Source organism: Canis lupus, chromosome 10, assembly GCF_048164855.1.
Source record: "Canis lupus baileyi chromosome 10, mCanLup2.hap1, whole genome shotgun sequence".
NCBI classification, from domain to species: Eukaryota; Metazoa; Chordata; class Mammalia; order Carnivora; family Canidae; genus Canis; species Canis lupus.
Genome location: NC_132847.1, coordinates 17,362,017 through 17,385,359, shown reverse-complemented (window position 1 = coordinate 17,385,359; position 23,343 = coordinate 17,362,017). Strand labels below are relative to the sequence as shown.

At 40.3% G+C, this 23,343-nt stretch overlaps 1 protein-coding gene and 1 long non-coding RNA gene across 7 annotated transcripts in view; one reads left to right on the top strand and one right to left on the bottom strand.

Annotated features, from left to right (window-relative positions):
* Positions 1 to 23,343, top strand: part of MARCHF3 (membrane associated ring-CH-type finger 3) — a 136,135-nt gene that overhangs the window by 5,282 nt on the left and 107,510 nt on the right. The gene's annotated exons all lie outside the window — the stretch shown is intronic.
* Positions 1,881 to 23,343, bottom strand: part of LOC140641272 (uncharacterized) — a 51,256-nt gene continuing 29,793 nt past the window's right edge. For 2 of the 6 annotated variants that reach the window (XR_012037824.1, XR_012037821.1), the window contains 4 exons: positions 13,095 to 13,202; positions 8,015 to 8,107; positions 7,472 to 7,573; positions 1,881 to 2,230 (listed from right to left, as the gene is read on the bottom strand). This is a non-coding gene — a long non-coding RNA (uncharacterized lncRNA). Of the gene's footprint in view, positions 2,231 to 7,471; positions 7,574 to 8,010; positions 8,108 to 13,094; positions 13,203 to 22,932; positions 23,124 to 23,343 lie in introns of those variants that run through there. The other 4 variants (XR_012037822.1, XR_012037823.1, XR_012037825.1 and 1 more) reach the window with 4 other exon arrangements.

The window sequence follows — 23,343 nt, the reverse complement described above, 5'->3', positions numbered from 1 at the left end:
ATGGGAAATTTAAGATCCAGATGAATGAAGTGACAGATGCACTCATCTGTGGCCTCACAGACAGACACTCTTCTGATACAAGCTGAGAAATAGAACTGAAGACAGCATCCTAGGTTGTAGAAGAAAAACAAATGTTAAGCTCTGAGAAAAGAACTGACAAAAAGTGAAGGGTTGGGGTTGGATGGAATGGGGAGAGTGGTGGCAAAGAAGCACCTCCAGTAAAATGCCAGACAGAGTGGTAAGAAATTTATAGAGGTGCTGATGGTTTGGGGTTTCTTGGGGGCATTGGATTCTGTTTTATATTGTCTTCACAACCCGCTCTCCCTGCTTGCTTTAAATAATTTATTATAGCAGCAGGCCTTCCTCTGGTTAGTTTCCTTTTTTTTTTATGACTTTTTCCTTCTCATCTCTGGGTCTAATCAGAGGCATATATAATGATGTGGCTGCTCTAGAGTACTTAGGAAAATCGTGATCAATATCACTACATTATAAACCCATGGCTGTTGTGCTCTATTTTGCAGTGTTTTCTTCCCTGTTATATTAACCGAGTATCTATGTTTTAAACAATATTTTATTAATCTTTGCACAGTGAAACTATGGGCTTATTCTTCTTGGCTGGAAGTATCTTTGGAGTAATCCATCATCTGAACACCATTGATCTAATGATGTATTTATTGCTCACTATTGTAACACTGGCAAGAAACCCAGTATGGTTCTAAAAATTTGATTAAAAAGAAATCAAGTTTTTGCAAGGCGTAGCCATCCAATTATGTTAGCAGCTGCCAAGTATATTTTATGCTAAAATATACGCACATATTTCAAGTGAGCAAAATGTGATCTTTTCAAAAGCTTTTAAAACTTTTTGCTATGAGATAAGTAGAACAAGAAGATGCCTCATAATTAGAAAAATTATATGTACACTCATCTCAGCCAAAGATATGGTATAGTATTTTTTCAGATTATATCCTTAGACACTAAAATAGGTTTACGTTTCGTTGACAGTAATGAAAACAGTGGTGATAAGAACTAGCTCCTTGTCCTTGAACGATTTTCCAAGTAATTATAACAAATCAAAATTAATTAGCAAACAGTAACTGAGTACCTATCATGGGTAGTACCTCTTTTCTACTTAACTAACTCCAAATGCAATTCAAGTATTAGCGCCTGTGGGAAGCTTTCCCACGTCCATCTTTGGGCTGGTTGTACACTGTTACAGAACCTTACCTCTTGTAACTCCACCCCCTCCAGACTGGGAGCTCCCGGAGGGCAGAGACCCATAGCTCTCATCTTCGAGAAAGAGTATTTAAGAACTAGTTGTTAGATGCACTAGAGGCTGCAAAGAATCACAGGTGAACAGTTGTAAGGCCTTCAAAGGATGTGTACACAGGTACTCACCACTAGTTTAAATGTAGCCATAACTGAATCTGAGTGCCAGACTTCTGGCTCTAGCCCGTGTCTCAGTGCTTTGAATAACTATCATCCATTCCTGCCTTTCTTCCTCTTGTCACATCTTCGGAAATGTCTCCCAACTCCACCTCCCCACCCCCCACTCCCCGTCCACTAGTCTAGGCCATGCCCCCTGGTTCCTTTTTTGTTCTCATACCCCTTGTGTCCTATCTTGAACAGGCAGCTAACTTATGGGGCCCACTTTGAGACTTGGGACAGCCTGAGTCTCACATCTTTTGAAGTCAGGTAGCTTTGGTTCCCTCGGCCATCCAGGGCCACCAACTAGCTAGCTTCAGCTGTGGGAGGTGTGGGGGCCATGGAGGAACTACGTGGCTGCTGGCCCTCCACGCTGCTGATAACCAAAGCCCAGCATAGTGGGGAAACTTGACATTTGTGAGGCGAAGCTTTTTAAAGAAAATAATAATTCCAGCAGATTTTTAATTTCAGAGACTTTTATCATGTTTTTCATCTTCAAATCTCCTTTTGTTCAAGAAGCATCCCCTATAGAATTGTGTATATGATGTAATTTGATGGCTTAGGTAAGTTCTTCCCTCAGTTTTTACCTCAGATGGGCTTACTGAGTTTCTGTGTGGACCATGTGTCCAGGTGGAGTTGATAGAACAGCCAAATGAAGCGTAAGTGCCTGAGGTTGGGGCCTTTAGGATAGTCCTTTTATGTGAGATCTTAATGTACTTTAAATGACTGCCAGAGATCAAGGGACTCCCATTTTTCGTTTCATCTGGGAGATTAAGCCTCAGTTAACATAGGTGCTTTCTTCTCGTACCTGCCAAGAAAATATCATTAGAAAGCTGAGTGATTCCATCTAAAAGTTATTTAGACGTTCAAGGCAACAGAGAAGATGAGGTCATGGACTCACTGGTTTCTTTTGGATCTTTTAAGTAAGAAGCACTTGCCCTTGCCTGTCCCAAGGCTTCTGCTTTCATCTGGGTGCTCATGGCTGGGAAAGTTTGAGGATGGCTTCATGAGGGGGGCAGGCAAGTGCCTGTGGAATCTGTCACCACCCATCCCCGTCCCTGCGACCAGTGGAGGTTCTCCATGTGGTATTTTCTCATATCTGTATTTCAGAGTCCCATATACCAAATCTTCCTCTTAGACTTTGTGAATATGTTCCACAAACTGAGGTTCTCACAGCCAGGAAGTTCTCATTCTTAACCTGGTAAGTTTTCCTGATTTTGACTTTTCTCCTTCATTTTGCCCTACCCACCCACTCATGTTTTCTTCTAACATCCCCTTTCCCTTCTGTTCACATAAGAACTCTCCTCTATAAAGTCTCTGTTATAATCAGTGTTCCCATTCATCTTTTCCCTGCCGGAGTTAACTGCATTTTTTACCATTTCCAAAGGACTTTCCTAGAACATTCCAGTATGTCTTTCCAATGCTAAGGAGAAGATCCCATTTAATGCAGCTTCTCCTCTCTGGGATATTAAACACTCTAAATACAGCTATAAAGGAATTAGCCTCGCAAATCCTCAGTTTTTACCACCTTACCCATACTTGCCCGTGACACCCCCCTTACCTGCTTAATCACCCTTACTGCCCTCTGGTCCCTTTTGATGGCGTTAAAAAACAAGACCACAAGCCTCTGCTAGCAATAGACATGTTCATTACAATCAAGGACATGACCCCTTCTACAAATATCCAAACAGGTATACACTGAATACGGAAAAGGGTAGGGCTCCCCTGATATCTTTACAGATAGGACGACATGTGGACTGATGCATCTTTTGCTGATAAGTTCTTAATCTGTTGTTCTAACTAACCATGGATGATTTCTCTTCTGAGACTGGGTCATCCATCGCCTTCTAGCTAACATAAACAGTTGTCACTTTTCGCTTTTCCTTCAGAACTCAGGTCAGTGAGTTTTAGGTTTCTCTCCTTTGTTTATTTAACTTAATTTTTATTTTTTTGGTGTTTCAAGTTCTTTAGTCTGATCCACCTACTTAAGCTGTGTTATTTCTAACCTCTGCAGATATTTTTCTGCCACTTTCTAGCCCTTGACAATGTCTCACAATTAGACACCATCCTTATATTGAATGAATTCCCATTTCTGCTGCAGTTCAGTAATGAAGATGTTAAGTGGAATCCTGATAGTGACCCTTTCAAGAGCTAAGGCACCATTTGCCATTCTGTCTTAATTATGGCCTCTTAGCAAATTTTCACCAGTTATAATGTTCATCCTATTTGGTAAGTAATGTTTCTCAGATACTGTACAAAATTATGAAATCTGTGTGCCTTATATTTTCTGTTCTCCATTATGGACTAAATTTATAATTCTGTGCTTTTCTTATAGGAAAAAATACTAATTAGACTCGAATGGCTAATTTGGTTTCAAGCCATACTGCTTTTTGCTTAGTGTGAACCATTAGACATTTATGTGATCTTTTATTTTACCTCCTTCCCAACCCCCACTAACTGCTCTGCCAGCAGTAATCGCACTCCAACCTTTCCCTCTACAGTTGGTTAGCATCTATGCTTTTTTTGAGATGGATATTTTATTTTACCAGTCCTGAATATTTTCAATTTTAAAATAATTCTACATAGCTGAAACAAAGATAGCCAGTGTCCTATTATGACTATGATATTTCCCCCTTCCTTTCTAGGCAGGTCTGTTTCCTGATTATAAATCATAATATTGTACCTCTTCTTTGGAGTACTTCCCCTTAATCCTCTTGTCCCAGTGGAGTGTGGTATTCTGCTTTCTTAGTCTCTGACCTGTACCTGGGATCTGTTCTACTCCTACCTGGTCCCTGTTAGAATTCTTTTAATTGGATAAGAACTCAGAATTGGAAGCTTTATAGAACATATAAGCCCATTGAGGAGTGTACTTCACTTAGGTGTTCAGGGAAAAACCTATGAACTAGGCAAGTGAAAGGTGAAAGTGAAAGTGAACTAGGCAAGTGAAAGGCCAAAGCACCATCTACCTGTTGTGATTTCTGGGGTGTTTTCCCCTTGGGCTTTTCCAGGTGACTATCCTAGTATTGTAAATGAAAACACTGTGTCATCCCATATCCAGAAGTTATATAGCTCTACTGAGTTAGATTCAGAAGTCCTTGTTCCATTCCTAGAGCTTCCCAGAGACAAATAAGCAAGTGGTGTTTCCAAATGGAAATGTCCATGTAAAGGTGATGTGGTACCCTTGCCAGGAAACCTTCTGCACACAACACAAGATGCTGACTCAAATTGACCTACACATTAAGGAAGTGTATTGTCTCATGTGACAAGTTGAGCAGACAGCAGGATTAATTGATTTAGTGGCACAATGACATCATCAAGAATACAGGTTCAAAAAAATTAAAATTAAAATACAGGTTCCTTTCATTTTTCTACCACTGTCATCCTTAGGGACCACTCTACTCTAAGACTGGTTCTTATCTTCTTGGCAAGATGGCTGCAGTTATTCAGATGTCACTCATAGGCATTATAATATCTAGAGACAGAAAATGGACCATCCCCACTCAGGGTCTCCTTTTGAAGGAGATGAAAATATTACTGAGAAGAGTCTGCAAAGTCCTGTCTTCTTATCACATGCTCCATCTCTACATCAGTCACTAGCAAGATGTTCTCCATCATTGCTTCCGGGAAGGGAGAGGTGACTTTGAACAAAATTAGGATTCTGTTAGTAAAAAAGAAGTGTGTTGGGAGTGAGGGGGCTATAGATGTTGGCAAGCAACTATAAGTGTCTGCTATACATTGTGACTTGGAAAGTAACTCTGAAATTCCCTTTATGACTACTGTGTAGTTGGTAGGTACCACTGAAATGCTATATATTCTGGACACAAGGTGGCTAGGCTAGATTGACAGGGAGAGAAAAGCCACAATGCAGACTAATTAAGGACAGAAAATAAGCCAAGATCAATAATTATTCTGATTAGAATCACAATAAACCCTAATGAATTTAAATGTACTAATTTATGTCTATTCGTACTCAGTCAGTATATGATCTTTCCTGAATAAAAAAGATTAAAACAATTTGCTGATTTCTCAGTGCTGTATTTCAGATATATTATTTTGCAGTGTAGGTCTACTTGAATATAAACATTTGTATTAACTTTATTTACATATCATAGCATTAACAATAATAATAATTACCAATGATTGTAACTGGCTATGATTTATTAAGTGTCCTTTTATAAATTAGGAATTTAACATCCAAGAGGAGCTAGTCATTTGCTTAGCTCACTCAGCTACTGAGTGGTTAAGATAGGATTTTGGCTTAGGTTCATCAGCCTGTGTCCCTCCCCCACTCTCCATGGCTTCTCTGTGCCTCAGAAGACAGTCCCAAGAGGCACCTGGGTGGCTCAGCGGTTGAGTGTCTTGCCTTTAGCTCAGGGCATGATCCTGGGGTCCTGGGATCGAGTCCCGCATCAGGCTCCCCACAGGGAGCCTGCTTCTCCCTTTGCCTCTGTCTCTACCTCTCTCTCTGTCTCTTGTGAATAAATAAAATCTAAAAAAAAAAAAAAAAAAAAGAAGATGATGACGATTAAGATGACGGCAATCCTAAAACTACCATGGCCTGCAGGGCCTTGAGTGCTGGGATCCTGCCCATCTCTGTGACCTCATTACTTACCCTCTTGCCCTCACTAGTTTTCCAACCACATACACTGGTCTCATTCTCACCTCTGACCCTTTGCATCTGCTGTGCCCTCTGCTTGGATCACACATCCTCGGCACCTGTGCCTGTAGCTACATTCTTTCCCTTTAGGGCTCGCCTTCATGGGTCCCTCCCAGGACCATCCCATCTGATCTACTTAGAGGAGCTCTGCCCCCCATCCTCTATTTCTGCACCATCATCCTGCCCTCTATTGTAGTTGCCATAATCTTATATAATTTACCTGCCTGTCTACCTGTTTTTGTCTGTTTCTACTAGAATAATTTACAGGAACAGAGAGCCTGGATCCATTTGTAAAATGAATGAAAAATCAATGACTAAGTTAATGAAGAAATGAATATTTAGAAGTTTTGACCTCTGATAATCCTTAGGCTGCCTTTTGCTCCTATACAAGGACTCAGGAAGGATCACACTTGTCATTGAGCCGAGTACATGCACTTCAGAATTTTCTCCTATAAAATCTGGAAACTTAACAAAATCTACTTTTCTCTCTATCTGAGGACAAAATAAGATAAAGATATCAGAATTATTTGGGGGAAAGTTAGACTTATAGTGGTATTACATAAAGGTTTTAGGAGAGCTGATAAAGAGGAAAATTTGAGTAATATTCTTAACTGCAGGGTTTTTTTTTAAGATTTTATTTATTTATTCATGAGACACACACACACACACACACACACACACACACAGAGGCATAGGCAGAGGGAAAAGTAGTAGGTTCTCCATGGGAAGAAGCCCAATGCGGGACTCGATCCCAGGACCTCGGGATCATGCCCTGAGCTGAAGGCAGACGTTCAACCACTCAAGGGGAGCCACCCAGGCATCCCTTAACTGCGGTTTTTGTACTGATGAGAGTGTTAGGGATGCCAACTCCTTTAGTGTTATGCATAAACTCCTAAAAACTGGAGGTATACATATAAAGTTAAATTGTAAATTGGAAGAATTATAATTGCATGATAATTTGCAGTGGCAAATTTACTTAAACAAAATTGTTTTCTCTGCTTACACGTAATTTTTCATTTGAACGCATGTATCTACTAAAATAATTTATTCCTAGAACTATGTTCTTAATTATTCTGAAGTAATTATGAAGGTGCAAATTGAAAAATATTTTACCTCCCTTGTTAATTTGGGGGGGATTGGCAGATGTGAGGCAGTACCTTCCTGAGGTTGCTTTTCTCTGCCTTTCAGCTCAGGATCTTCTCACCTAAAATATGTGCCTCTGTGTTTTTCTTTCCTTTCCCTGTCTTTCTGTGGGCTGCTGTGTCATTTGCTAAATATGTTGTGAACCATTATTTTCTGAGGTTTCCAGGGTGACTTTGCCACTCAACCAAATAGATCACCATTTCCCTTTAATAGGAATGCCATGCTCCCCTCCACCCTGCTCATCCTCACCAGATCTTTCCCCAGGTGATCTCGCCAACCACAGCATCTTCCTCATGCAGAGTATTAGTCTAAACCTGCTTGGCACCGTTTTCTGCCTTCTGGGGCTATCCCCTATCGAAAAAAAACCTGTTAGAATAATTACTATGAAATGTGCTTCTCAGCTAAACTCTCTTGTATCAGACTTCCAGAAGCAGATCTAAATTTTATGGTGAGTGGAATACATCTCTATTTGACAGTAATTCTTAATCTAGTTCTTCTAGATTGTTTTTATGTTTTACATCAGAGACAAGTCAGAAAAACCTGAATGGGCAGGAAAGGGAAGAAGATATTTTGATGTTGTTCACATGGTACTTTCCTCCTGTATATCCTGGCAGGGACCCCTTTCTTCCTCACTTTATAACCTGGGTAAATTTGGGTGTGTATAATTGGGTAAGAGCCCATCAGGGCCCAAGTGACAAGGAGATAAGTAATTAAAGGGATGGGTCAACATATCATTATTATTTAAATTAGGCAGGTGCATGGTCTATATAACCTCTTGAGAGACTTACTTGCCTTTGACAGGATAGTTTTCATATACAGTAGATTGGCCCTTTTATGGCTTGACAAAGGCTTTGTTTCTTCCTTTTTTTTTTTTTTCTTTCTAAGCTGTGTGGGTGAGAAACAGCATGAGGTTATACAAAATGTATAGCAAAAGCAGTAGCAATGAGAAAGAATCCATAATGGGTACACACATATTGCTGGAATATTTCCCAAGTACTTGTGGGGGGGGGGGGGGCGGTGGCAATGAAGCTTCTTTGGCAGAGGCAAAGTAGAACATGTGCTTTTCCATGTGTGAACACACTGTGCTTTGAAAGGTCTTTTATGATTCACAAAAGCAGCTGCTTTTGAGCTGGTGTAGCCACAGAGTTGAGGAGATTCACTGAAACCAGTGTATTGCAGACTCCTGGCATCTGTTTTGGAGATTACATTAAGTTTTGGGAATCTACTTGCTCATAAGTGATATGGAACAAATACTCTTCATTAGACTGTTGGACCCTCTGTTCATTTTTTTAGGGTTTGTGGATCAAAGTTAGCAAGACTTAAAATTGTGAACAGTCATTTGCTATGTTACATGCATACAGACAGACATAAATTCATATTGATGGCTTTTTAATTTTGAAAGCTATGTGTGACAGTTTTACTTTGCGTGGTAAATCAACTTTCCTGATTATTGGTCAGACATAATTTGTTGTATTGGAAGGATTTCTTGCTAGATATTCAAATCTTATTATGCATTGCATTTTGGTGACTTTTTTAGTTTTGACTGTAATTCTACCTAATAAATCCTGTGATTTTGTACACTTCCATTCCATTTCTGAGTGTTGGCTTCTGTCTACTCTTTTATTATCACTAATAAGTTATTTTCATTTTTCTAAAGACTTCAAACCTCAATAATAACCAGCAGTATTGTTTCCTATCATTTTCAACAAGAGTCATTTGTTTCCCGTTCTTCTAACAAGATAAGTAAGTAGGACATGAGTCTTTTACTTTTTGCTAGTTTTCAGTTTATTGGATCCTGACATAATGTAGCACTTGCACTGTTTGCTTAAAAAGAAAAAAAGGTGAAAGCTTTGTTTTTAATGTGTCACAACTATTATGTTTTTAAATGACAAAGCAAAAAAGATTACCACAAAATAAGATTAGTGTGGATATCTCAAACTGGAAATCATTTGAAATGTTTCATGGCTACACTTTGTGCTAAATATAAAAATAATTGTGTTTCCCATGTGTGAGCATCAAAAGCCCCAGTTGGAAAATCACATGGTATAGCAAGTAGGTCACTATTGATGGTAGAACATGAGACAGGAAATGTCACAGCTAAGATTAGAGGCCCAAGCAATATGTCTCGCCATGCTTGCTGCATTGTTCATCCTAAGTGGAAAGACTCAACAGGGTATAACTAACTTTAGCCCAATTTGAAAGTATTAGCAAGGATAACCTTTTAATCTGTCATTCCCATTTGTTTCTAGATAACTCACTTTCCCAGTTGGGCAAAATAATTGAACTGCTTGGATTTGCACATTGGCAGACCTCTGAATACCAATTAAAATGGCAGCCTTTACATTCTAAAAGTATAAATGGGAAGCAATACTCACCTATACAGAATTGTTGCTACGGATTTACCTGGTGTTTGAAATCACTAATGAAGAATGAGCAACTAGTTAAAAATGAATTCTCTTAAAGTCTCATTTATCTTCATATTTGAAGGTGAGGTGGTGTGGGGATGTGGTGGGAACACTTTTAAGGAATCCAGTTACCTTTCCTTTTCTTTTTTGAGCAGTATAAGGAAGATTTATTATTTATATGTGGGAATTCTCACCACAGACCATACCTAATTTGCATATATTTGCATATTCTAATATTTAAATAAAAGGTTAGGAAGAAAAGCAGCTCTCCTGAGTTGGCCCCCATGAGAGACAATATCTTATTTTGGGTTGAGGTGGGGAACAGGCCAAGATGGAGCCTTGGATTCAGAGAGAAGCCATCGCCTCATGCTACATTAGGCAGTTGAACAGAAGCCCAGAGAGCCGGCAGTTATTTGGATGAGTAGGTGGAAGCATGCCGAGATGATTGAATTTGAATCTGTCACTCGAACGCCAAGTATTCGTTCACTTCTAGCACAAAGTCCTTCACAGAAGTACCCCGGCTTACAGATTCCATGTATTCTGTGTGGAAAGTCTCACTTCTTGAATCTCAGAGGCCTTCCCAGGCTCACGTTTTCAAAGGCTGTTAATGCAGATTGAAACCTTCTACTTTGAACTAGGATTATTTCATGCAAGTTGTAACTTTCAAGAGGTGAGATGAGTGGTGTGGAGGCTCAGTGGAATAAGTGTTTTGACAGTGTTTTTACTCTTTATTCCTTCTCCAGCTTAAATACAGAGCCTAGATTTTTATACCTGATCCAGGATAGAATGCTGGAGAAGGGGTTGCAAACCCAGCACTTATAGAAATCTCTCTGGAATGAAAATTCTGGGAATGGTTTCCAATTGGCAGTAAGAGGTATTGGCTTCTGATGGGAGAAAACACAAATGATGTTGCAATTGAGGCTGGTTTTGCCATTGTGTGTACCTGGTTCTCACCAATGATGAAGCAAGCTGCTTGTGAGCTATGGAGTTAGCTCAGTCTCTGTCCGAGAACTGTCAGTTGACAGGGTTGGTGGGAACATCCTTGAAGATATTTTGGAGTGTGCGAAATAGATTTTTGCTTTGGAAATCTTTGAAAAATTCCTTTCCTAGTTTTAAAACTGTATGGATAACTAATAAATATTTACATCTTTAGGTGTCTTATGGAACTCTTTACCATCTTAGAAATCTCTAATTTTCGTTTCTGCTCTGAGATTTCTCTTTGATGTCAGTATAAATGACCAGATGGCCAGGCCCCCCATTCTCCTTGCACCCTAGTCAGAACCCTGAGCCTAGTCCTGGCCCTGCCTCTGACTAAGGTAGATGAGAACAAGATACGAGGCTCCTTTCTGGGAAAAGGAATGGAGAACTAGATTATATCTGTACATTCGTTCTGGTGTTAACACTGTATGATTCTATTAATCTTTCAAGCCTGTTTATTTTTCCTTTCTATAGGGAGCAAGATGTAAAATTGTCTGGTTGGTAACTTTTAATTGTTAAGGGGAATACTTGCCTGATTACTAGCTAGCTGCTTAAATACCTGTTTTAGCTGTTTCTTTTATCTCTTTTGAGTACAAGAACTCAAATACAAAATTCCAAGCAAGAGTAACCAGTAGGTTTCATACTTCAATGCCAGAACAAGCAATTTATGAGGGGGGGGGGGGGATTGGGTGTGGTAGGTTGTGGAGTTCTGGTTTCATAAGAAAATTGAGGGAATCTGGGGCGGGGGGTGGCTTGGGTGGCATCTGCCTTCTGCTTAGGGTCATGATCCTGGGTCTTGGGATCAAGCCACATTTGGCTCCCTGGTTGGCAGGGAGTCTGCTTCTCCTTCTCCCTCTGCCCCCACCGCTCCCCGCCCATGCTCTCTCAAATAAAAATAAAAATCTTTTAAAAAGAGAGAGAGAGGGGATCCCTGGGTGGCTCAGCAGTTTCGTGCCTGCCTTTGGCCCAGGGCGCGATCCTGGAGTCCCGGGATCGAGTCCCACGTCGGGCTCCCAGCATGGAGCCTGCTTCTCCCTCTGTTGTGTCTCTGCCTCTCTCTCTCTCTCTCTGTGTCTATCATAAATAAATTAAAAAAAAATAAATCTAAAAAAAAAAAACAAGAAAGGCACTATTTAAAAAAATAAAAATAAAAAATAAAAAGAGAGAGAGAAGCACCTGGGTGGCTCAGTCAGTTAAGCAACTGTCTTCGACTCAGGTCATGATCCCAGGTTCCTGAGATCAAGCCTTGTACCTGGCTCCCCACTCAGCAGGGAGTTTGCCTCTCCCTCTCTACCCACTCATGTTCTCTCTTGCTATCTCTGTCTCTCTTTCTCAAATAAATAATGAAAGATTTAAAAAGAGAGAGAAAGAGGGAATCTAGTATGCAAACATGTAACAGGAATCCAGTCAGGATTCATATAGTTAATAACTTCTGTCTCTTTGCATAGAAAGTACACTATCAGTGCTTGTAAACCTGTGTGCAAGGAAGTAGCACAAATAAAAACTTAATTTGTGAGAACCGTCTTGTCACTTTCCAAAGGCTTAACGAAAAGGGTATTATGATTTTAATGGAGAGACAAATAATCCTTATTATCTCTAGTCTCTGATGATAGTGTTGATGGAATCTCCAAAATTACAGAGAACAACCTAGATTGGATTATTTTTGTCTTATTATTAATAAAACTTTTTTTCTAATGAAAGAGATAGACCTCCCTTCCCTCAAACACAGACATCACCAATCAAGCTACTTTCCTAAGGATGAATTATTCTTAGCTTTTGTGAAGGACTCTTAGGTTTTGAGTGGTTGACCTCTGAAAGGAATTGGAGGCTTTGGAATGTCCTGCTTAGGAGTTCTTGCCAAACAGGAGAAGCTAGCTTTTATGGGGGAAATCTGACTGGACACATTTGGGAGATCATCTTTTGGTCCTGTCTTTATTTTAAAAACCTTCCTATCCTGGTGTAAGTTAGTGCCTTAAGAGATTTTACTTAGGGGTAACTAGCTCTTGCTGCTGTATAAATCATTTCTCCTAGATGTGAATGACTATCCTTTCAGACTCTTGAAAGAGGCTTTGGTCACTGGACTGGGTTGTCTGATCCACTGCCTCACGGATGACTTTGTTACTGCTGGATGTAGTCAGTTGTACTAGACTTTCTGAGCTCCTACACAGCAAATGTAGAAAAACAGGCTCAAAGAAAATAATCCAGGTGATAAAAGACTCTAAATTTAGAAAATTTCTCCCTTCCACATAATGGAATACAATTTGTTTCTTCTTCCCACACAAAACAGAGCTGTCCAGAACAACCATGAAAACACATGACCCTGACCCAGTTGCAGCTGTCCAGGCTTCCTAGGGAAACTTTGTGTATGTTGAATAATTTTGCTTTGTGACACATCATGATCGCATGTTTGTTGAGGCTGAAAACTGCCAGTCCATTGGAGGGGTATGTGAATGTAGGCTAATGGGGAGATAGAGACTTTTCAGCCTTACCTAGTTCTTCTGGATGAATTCAGCCAGACTCCCTTCTAGGTGGCAGCAGGAGAAAACTCACCCAGGTGACCTGCTTTCATTCCTCACTCACTGGGTTTTTGGATGGAGCTGCCAGGAAACAGAAGTTTGGGGATTATCCAGGAGTTCTCTGAGCACTCAAACAATGACAGTCAGTGCCCTTCTAGCAGAATATACATTAATTTTTAATTTTTGAGCTGGAAATGGCACTAGAGATTATCCACATAAGGGTGTCCAAAGTTGAGTTTGCAAGGTAAACCACTGGGGCATGGGAAGAAACTGCTAGAATTGTCCTTTCATTTTTTTATACCACAAAAATAAGAAAAATTAAGTTTTAATAGGACATGAATTGACGTTTGCACCCTCCACTGTATTTTAGGTCAGAAGGCCCCGTGATCTGAGGGAGGGGCAGGTTTCCCTCAACAGACAGTGCCTGGCCTCTTCACTTGTCTACAGCATGTTGCATTGTATTTGTACGTGTCAGGTTAAATTAATTTGTATAAGATTAATTAATTTAAACTCAACTCGCCCTCATCAAAAAATAAGGCAAGTAGCTTAAATAGATTCTGGTAAAAACAAAAACAAAGTATGAATTTGAAAGTATCATGAATTGTGCAAGCAAGAACAGGGGATCAGTTTGAAAATGGAGTTGACGCTCTGTTCTAGGACAGGCCAAGATAGGAGTTTAAAGCTATAACAATACAATCAGTTCCTATCAGAAGTTAGCCCCCAATTTCAAAACTGTCAAGAGGACTAAACAAACTATAGATTTACATGTACTAGCATTAAGGAGGGACATATTGGAAGGAAGTTCATACTTTGCCTTGAAAATTTTCCTAATGATAATATGAAAGTGCCACAATTAGAAAAATATGGAAAATAAACCCTGCACTTTTTAAACCAATGAATGGTTAAATTCACCTGCTGACCTTTGTAAAATGTGACTCAATTAAATGGTGTTCTGAAGCCTATTTCAAAGTTTTTATTTGTATACAAAAGTTAAAAAACTATGTATCTTTAGAAACGTGTTCTTCCTCCAAATATAAAACCGGTTAAGATACTATGCTGAAGACTATCTACAATGAGTTTCTCTGACACAGAGTGCTGTGAAAGTATTATTGAAGTTATTACTGAATCATGAAGAAACAAATACCATATTAGAACAGGTTATGGAGGGCAGAAGATTTGTTTTACATTTGTTAAGATGTTAGATCTAGCCTATTATATTTATTCATTTCGGCTTCACCAATAAAATACACTGAAGTGCTCCTTTCTAGTGAGCCACCCCTAGATGAGATTCATTCACAATCTTTATGAAAATGTTTTGTGAGAAAAACCAAGTACTGTTTCCTCTTGAAAAGCAGCTGTTTCTTAAGAGAAGGATTCCAGGGTGAGATTACAAGAGAGAAATTCATTCACTGCATCATTCATAAGCAAGCTGGTGCAGCCAAGATGTTGAAGCCAGAGGTATACAAAATGCTGCAGGAGGATACTTCATAATTAATTTTATAACAAACCAACCTGTAAAATACAGTGTAGTTGAAGCAATACAATATTTTGTATTAAGTTGAGATGGGACCATGAAAATCTTTTGTACCTCACAGAGGTTTGCTGGTTATCTTATTGAAAAATAATTGAGTTGTCAAACTTAGAGATAAGCTCTATTCATTTTTCTTTCTAAAAAAAGGAAAAGGTTCCATATTTTGTTAACCATTTCTGTGATAATAAGCAACTTGAGTAGTATGCTACCTAGAGGTCATTTTTTTAAAACATGAAGCATAACTAATTTGAGCTTTGAAGATAAAGATGTCATTTGAAGACTAAGAATATAACTGAATTTTAAGGAAACTTTTATTACAGAGAGAACGCTGTGAAAAACGGTGTTTAGAAATGTTTACACTATGATTTTTAAATTTATTTATTTATTTATTTATTTATTTATTTATTTATTTATTTATCTTAAAACTGCAACCCAGCTATGTGAAATAAACTGAGCTTGCGGCTAGACATTCAAATGAACATATCACAAATAATTAATCTAGCTTTTCAGACATGAAACATACTCATTTATGTTGTTCTTGATAATGATTGTTTAGTAAGATAGAGAGGGATACTCTTAAATATATTTAAAGAAAGTAAAGAAATATATTTTAAAAAACAAACTATTATTTATTTCATATTTGCCTTGTATTTCTGTGATCTTGATGCTGTTTTATAATGTACCTAGTGTACTGCATTGTATATATCTCACACATAAGCATGGCATGCTTGTTCAAAAGCATTTTATTACTCCAGTAATTTTGGAGAATACTACCCTTGACTGAAGATTCTTAAACTTTTGGGGAACAGCCACAGGGTCTTTGAGACAATAGAAGATAGGTACCTTCTTTGGGTAAAATCATACCCACGTGGTGCCAAATAAAATTTTGTCCGGAATTCAGAGCAATCACATGCCCATGAATAGCTGCTGTCACAGACTCTAACAAAGCCCCTGGATGAGGACAAGAATGCCCTAAGGAGTTATGTGACTTACCCAGGGCCACACAATGACACACAATCTGATCTTTCAATCAAGACCTGCTGAGTGTGTGTTGTTACAGTCTTCGGCCTGGCTACTAAGCATGCAACACTCTCTGGGCCTCTGTGGAATCCACAAGTTCAATAGGGACTCCAGTGTACAACAAATAATCACAATACCATTTGTGTTTAGGAGAAACTTGTTTGTTTGGCTGATGTTAAACGACACCAATCATGTGAGGGCATCTTGCTAAACTCCATAAGAAACACAGAGATGGGGAAGGCAACACTTGTAGATAATCAAGTGCCAATTACTTGCTTCCAGTGCTTTTTCTAATGTACCTTTTATATTGCTGAACCTCCTGACACTCCTCATTGGTGTCTGTGGCTCTGTTTCCTTCATGCACTAAATAAAAATGTACAAGGGAGGTGAGGCAGTGGGTCATACTCCTTCCTATTTCTAAGCAACCAAAGCTCACTCTTTGGGTGTCTGTGTAGTAGCATACAATTCTTTGTGTGTGGAATACAGAACTGAACTCTTAGATAAATTGACAAATGGAAGAAAACAGGGAGTAATAAAGGAGGTATGGAATTTTATAAGCTTCATGATCTCTTTCCCCAATGGCCTGAATCTATGTAATGAGGTAGTAGAACAAATTCCTGCCGAGTCTGTATTCCTGTTTAAAAAAAAAAAAAAAAACAACAAAAAAAAAGGGAATGATAGGAATAAAGTAAATGCAAAAAAAAAATTTTTTTTCTGCCCAGGTCAATAGTTGGTAATATTCTTGAAGGTGATACAGAGTTTTCCCTACAAATATTGGGCTTTTTATAGGGACTAAAAATAAACAGAGCAGCACAGGGAAATGGGTGTTATTGATCTGTGTCAGGGCCATTTCTACTTTAATGTTTGCAAAAGGCACAGCCCAGTTTTGCAAATCTATTTATAGAGAACGGCTCCTTCGTAGCTATATATAGATGATTAAAAACAAGGTAGATTTTCAGGTAATTTAGGTTTATGTTAGGAAACAGGACTAGGAGGGATCTCCTTCAGAATTAGTGAAGAAGGCTGATCCCTTGTGTTCCTGCGGAACAAAGGAAAGAACCAGGGGGTCCGGTGTCCATGCCCACATTGTCCATGGACATACTGCTGGCCTGAGTGCCACCTCCAGTTAGCGTTTACATCTCAGTTCTCCCAGCCTCCCTCCTCCTCCCCGTCCCCGGGAGCAGGGGCCGAAGCAAACAGGGTGCCTCCAAGACCCCTTCTGCCCTTATATCCCCTTGAAGAGCTCAGGCTTCATGTTGGTATTGACTGTGCTTGTGTGCCCATGTCTGTGGACACGGGTGTCTGTGTGCATGATGCACACCTGGGATGTTTTCGTGGGATCTTCTTGAAATGTGGCTCATTTATTTTTTTTTCAATTAAAAAAATTGTTTTTCTCTCCACTCACCATTCATTTCCAACCAGAGTTCTTTCTCCTCTAATAACCCCAGGCCCTAATTTTTACTAGCTTCCTTCCATCCCTGGGTTCTTCTCTTCCCTTCTTCTCTTTTCTTTTCTTGCAACTATCAGTTCGGTTCAACGAGAGTTTAGTGAGTGCTGAGCACCTGCGAGGTTCTGGGGCCGAAGAGACAAACAAGACAATCTCCATCCTCAAGCTGCGCAGTCCAGGGGGACTTGTGGTCTGTGCTCTGCCCTCTTCTCTCTACTCCAGTTATCGATTGCTCCCTCCAGGCAGTTTCCTGCCAGCAGCCTACTCCATTGTAGCAACAGCAAAGCATCGGTTCTGAAGACATTAATTCCCCTCACTCATGTCTGATTTATGAAAGAAAGTGGACTCATCACAAGGGACTCACATACCCTGAAATGTGATAAGAGAAGGGCTTGGATCCTGCATGTTAGAAATATCAAAGGGATGCTAATGACCCCGACCACCTTGGAGATGCTCTGAAGTGATGTTGTCTCACCCACCCATGTTGTCCGGGGCTCAGGGAAACGGCCTGCTAACAGTTTCCTCTCTGCCACGGTGGTCTTGGTATGGATGCAGCACCAGAATGCTAAAATAACTAACCGTTTTTACGCCAATACAGAAAACAGACAAACCAACTCTGGTGAAGCATAGTAAAGTGGACTCCAGTTTGGAGCTGGTGAAACAGCTTTCCATCATCTCTGTGCACGTTTCATCCCTTTAGATCTTTTATAGGTGTCATTTCTCTGCCCATCCAAATACAACATGAGTTTACTTTCAGTGAAAGAGATGGAAGAGGGACAGGCGGTGCATCTATGAGGCACAACACTATGCCAGTTGTATGTAGGCCAGACTTACAGTGAGTGCAGGAGAAGGAACTTGCAAACTAATAAGCATTTTAAATACAACCCTCCCCTCTATTGCTCAGTCTTCTGATAATCACCAGACAAATGGTATCAGGGCTGAGATAATAATGAGAGTTCTTTACCCTTCAAGGCCTTGCTGTGTGGAGGGAATTCTTAACTGGTTTCATCATTCATGATAGAGTTAACGTCTCTCTGGTGGCTGGGAGACCTCATTGGCTTCCGAGCTTCATTCTTCACATCCTTTTGTGCCTTGTCATGCTTCACCAAGTCTCCTCAGTTCATCCCTGGTCTTCCTCTGTTTCTCATTCCATACCCACTGGAATGTAGCACTATGTGTAGTGTCCATTATGCCATGTCTCTAAAGTGGCATGCATCCAAATGATTACAACTGTCTTTTTTGAGCCTTATATAAAGTAATTCATTCTTGCCTTTTCAAAGAGAAGTGATGGTGTGAGGTCACTGATGCTGCAAAATCCAGGTTATTCCTCATCCTCCTGCATGCTCTATCACTGCTCACTGTTCTAGGCCTAATAAAAGTGGCCAGGACCAAGTTCACCGTAATGTGCTTGCATGTTATGGACCCCCTGATCACTGGCTATTGCATGGAGAACAGACATGGACAAAAGTGGAAGCAGAGGAACCAATTAAGAGGCTACCAGAATAATTCTGGTGAGATCAGATTATGGCTTGGGTAAGGTGACTGCAGTGGGGATGGAGAGAGTATAATTTCAAGGTGGCCGAACAAATAAGACTTGATAGTGATTTTAATATGTGTGAGAAGGAATGGAAGCGTGATGGCTCCTATGTTCTGAGGATAGGGAGGTTAATGACAGAGGTACACTAAAGGGGAAGGGAATAGAGATAGCACAAATTTAGTTAAATGATGTTAAGGATCTCTTTCAGTTACCTAGTGAGAATTTGACTTAAGATCATGAATATTAAAATATATGTAGTAGCCCTTTGAAAACTATGCAGTTCAGAATGACTGTAAGACATTGGTATTTTTTGCTTTGGTTCCATGACATGGCCTTGAATAGCCTGGGTTGACTGCCAACCACTGTGACACATTTGTAATACCTAAGTTCTCTGAGGGTGAGAGCAGTACCTTATCTGTTGGACTCTCAGCACCAGCAACCTTAGAAAAATAGGAGTTTAGTATGTTTGTTGAACAAGTTAGATTGCATATTTGATTTATAGAAGAGCTGACCATCTGGAAACAAATAGCATGTTTGGAAAATACTTCAGTCTTTGAGGGGGGTGCTGCCCCCGTCAAGTACCAGATGCCAGAATCCCAGGGACCAAGTCAGCTGGGAGACATGACTACCAAGTAACTGGACGCCAGAAACTTTAATGGCAGGAAGGTCCATTTATACTTGGTGGTAGAATAGGAAGGATCTGATCTGAAAGTCAGTCAATAGAGGCCCAGGATGCAGGTCCTGTCATCCAGGTTCTGTTAAGGAGGCTCCATGTCCCCACAGTGTAGCCTACTCAGGAGGTTGTACTGGGCTGGCTCTATGGGCTCATTGAAAGCTAGTCAGGGCATAATTGCCATAGCCTAGCAGGGCATCAGGGTGGCTCAGTTGGTTAGGCATCTGTCTTCAGCTCAGATCATGATCTCAGGGTCCTGGGATAAGCCCCACTTTGGGCTCCCTGCTCAGCAGAGGGTCTGCTTCTCCCTCTCCCTCTGCCCCTCCCCTCACTTATGCTCTCTCTCTCTCTCTCAAATGAATAAATGTAAATCTTTAATTAAAAAAAAATAGGTACCATTCATGAAAAAAAAAAGTCTGCCATCTGGAAAAAGAAGGAAAATGGACCCATTTTCCATATCATCTCCATTAGCTAAAAACTTCTTATCTCAACTGGCAATATTTTATGAGTTTGCCCTCACTAAAGCTGATAGCTCACAGATCTGCCAGTATTACACGATCAATATAAAAATTCCACTTGTTTTGCTGACTTAGGTATTCACTGAGGGATTATTTGGGAGACAGACCTGAAAAGCAATTATGTGGAAAGTTCAATATGCTAGTTCTCCTTCAGAGGGGTTGCTGAGAGGGTACTTTCTGGAAACTTCTCTGTTTTTTTGGCAGGTCTGCTTTCCTCCTGTCATCTTGTGGCATGTGATACTCTATCTTCCAGTTCTTCGTTTTCTTCCTCAGTCTATCACTGTGTGGCCTCTTTAGGTAACATCCACAAATATTTTGGAGCTTGTTCTTTTGACTACAAATCTTAATAGCTTTTCAATTTGTTTTGGCACTGCCTGGGATTGGCAAAAAAGGGAGTGGTGCAGAGGACTGGGTGAGACTTTTGTTTAAAAGACTACTTTTCTCAGGTTGATATCCATGGAAATATCTGGCATGGATTTTAAAGCATCCATGAAGCTTCCTCCTACCCACTCTGTTCTTGACCTTCCCCCCACCTCACCACTCTCTGCCCCACCTCTTCTCCCCAGTGTGTGAAAGTACGTTTGTGGCCATCCTCACCTGATGGCTTCCGTGTGTGGCCTCAGCCATGGAATGCTGAGTGTTTGCACTGGGTTTGCTGAGAGCCAAGTCAAGAAACAAGCATGTTGGTGGTAAGCCAAGTGCCCATTTAGGGCAGCTGCTCTGGTTTCACCCCTGATCTAAGCCAGAGCACATTCTAAAATTGATGAAAGCCGCAGAGTGGCTTACAGAGGGAGCAAGAACTTTGGGCTTTACTCTCTGCTACTAGAGCAGAATTCTGATTCACCATAGGCCAGCACTTTCTGTTTTCTCATCAGCAGCCGGACCTGATAGTGTCCTGGTTATGTAGCTCACTGGCTGCCACATGAGCCACTTGAAAGCTGCTGCTTTTAGGGATGCTGGGTTGCCCAATGGTTGGGCATCTGCCCTTGGCTTAGGATGTGATCCCAGGGTCTTGGGATGGAGTCCCACATGAGGTTCCCCACAGGGAGCCGGCTTCTCCCTCTGCCTATGTCTTTGCCTCTCATGAATAAATAAAATCTTCACACACACACACAAAAAAGAAATCTGCTGCTTTTGTATTTCCACAACACCCCCCCCACACACACACACATACTCCTTTCCTTGCCTGTCAAGTTTTGCCTGTCAAGTTTTGCAACTCACAAGTAAAAAAGAAAAGAAACCCACCCAGACCTAAGAACTCCCATGTTGCGAGATACACCATTTGAAGAGATTGCTGCCAGTCAGGAGAGTTTTTAGGAATAGGCTAATTTTCCTTTTTTTCCCCTGCTTAATATTTCTTCAATTTTTCTTAGGTTGCAAATAGCATCCAGTTGGTTTCTGGACTAAAGTGCTTCAGTGTCTTCTTGCTAATGATAAACAGCTGATTATTATACATGATTATTGATTTCGATCATTTTCTAAAATAGCTGGCCCTGTTTCTTTGCTATGTTGATACTGTAGCACATATGATTCATTCCTCAAGAATGGTACATCTGGTCAACCCACTCAAGCCTGGTTTGACCAGATGTACTAAATGTACATTATTACTGACCTAACAGTTTCTCAGGAGAGAGGGAAGAGATATGAAAAAAAGATAATCTTACTAAAAACATACAACCAGCAAAACCACTTTTCATAAAAGGAACAATAGTCAAACTTTTATAGTAGAATAAAAATTTAGTTTAATAATAGACTTTTCACTAAAAGAATTTCCACAGGAAATTCCTGAAAAAGAATTTCAGGAAGAAGGCAAATGAATTTAAGAAGAAATTATGATAATGCAATTAAGCTAAAAGTAAAAAAACAAAAACCGCACAAAAATTAAAGAAAACAACTCCACACATTTTGAATTAAGTGTCCAGTCATTTTGTGTAAACTGGCATTTAGGAAAAGAAACGAAATAGGTTATTCTACTGTTTCTGTTAGAAACAGGATGAGAATCAGGCAAAACTGCCCTGAGGCTCCTTGCCCTTTCACTTTAGGGTATCAGTGGTCAGGTGAGAAAAACAAGCCTACTGATTAGGGAGGATATTATCTTCTTACTCCCATCCCCACACTTTGTAAGAGGATAGTGTTTCCCTGTTGATGAAAATTTGGATGATTACCTTTCTCTTACTGGTAATAATAATGATGTAGTGAAGGTTCTCATGCATTATTTGTTTGTTTGTTTGTTTGTTTGTTTGTTTTTTGCTAACACTGTTCCCCAAGGTGATTAAAGACCCTGGATCCACCACCAGCATGCCCTCCTGTCCCTTTCCTGTTGTTTTCCACACTTGACTCTTCATAACCCAGTAATCAACCACAAGTGATCAGGGTCCCCACTGAAAGGCCTTCATGGACAAGGCGGATCACTTAAACATGTGGCATGTGTGAGAGAACAGGGAGCATCGGGACTCTTGGAGAACAGAGAGGCCAGAGGCCTGAAGATAGTGGAGTCCCCCTGCCACCCCAAATATAAGACCCATGGCTTTCAGGCTCCAAGATGCCAGATGAAAACTGACTCAAGCAAATCTGCCCCCACAAGGCCCTTTATGCAAAGTAGTTCCTCAGCCTGGAAGGTCTACAGTCTCACATCATCTTCATCCTTTAGGGGCTCACCCCACTGTCCCAGACTGGTCCAGTTTCCCTTCCCCCTTGCTGCCTTAGCACTCTATTTATGCCTCTCTTGTTCACATATCACACTGCTTTCACTGGCGGTATTTGAGTCACTGTAGTAGGCTGCCGAAAGGCTGCATCTCTGCATTTTCTCATGCCATCTGCCCTTAGCATTTATTTCCATATAGCGGATTCTCAGTAAATCTTCCTATTGGGAGAAGAGGGGAAAAATAAAGCCTAGCTTCAAATCACAACCATTGGAAATGGAGGTAGTATATTATATTATGGTCATGGCATCCAGTGGAAAATTAAACAAAAACCTCTGAATGTCCAGGATGTGAGTGTTTTCCTGCCAACAATAATTCTGTACCAGTAATCTGAAAGAATATCACTGAATTAGGGAAGTCTCTTTTTTGTCTTTGCTATGTCCGGTTGGGCTAATAAAGATAATTTGCTTCATTTATTCATTTACTTTTTTCATGTATTTCTTCATTTATAGAAAACACAAAGACAGGCTTGAATTCTCAGTGTGATATAACTGCTTGACTCCAATGATTACGTAAGCTGGGACATCCAAGGAGTTAGAACTCTAGGAGAAGTAAGGTCGGAACATGCTCCACCCTGCAAAATAACCAGTACCTTAATGTCAGCATGTGAGAAGCTCTCTCATTAAGAAACAGGCTAGAAAACATGCCAAATGAGTATGTGTGGTAGCATGCTGGTGCAGTGGCCTATTGATTTATGTATTAGTGCTTTGTTTGAACTGTATGTCCAAAGGTAACTGAGTGGCTGGCTTCTGAGCCCTACCAGACCCAGCTTGGGAGAAGGCCTCCAGATCTTG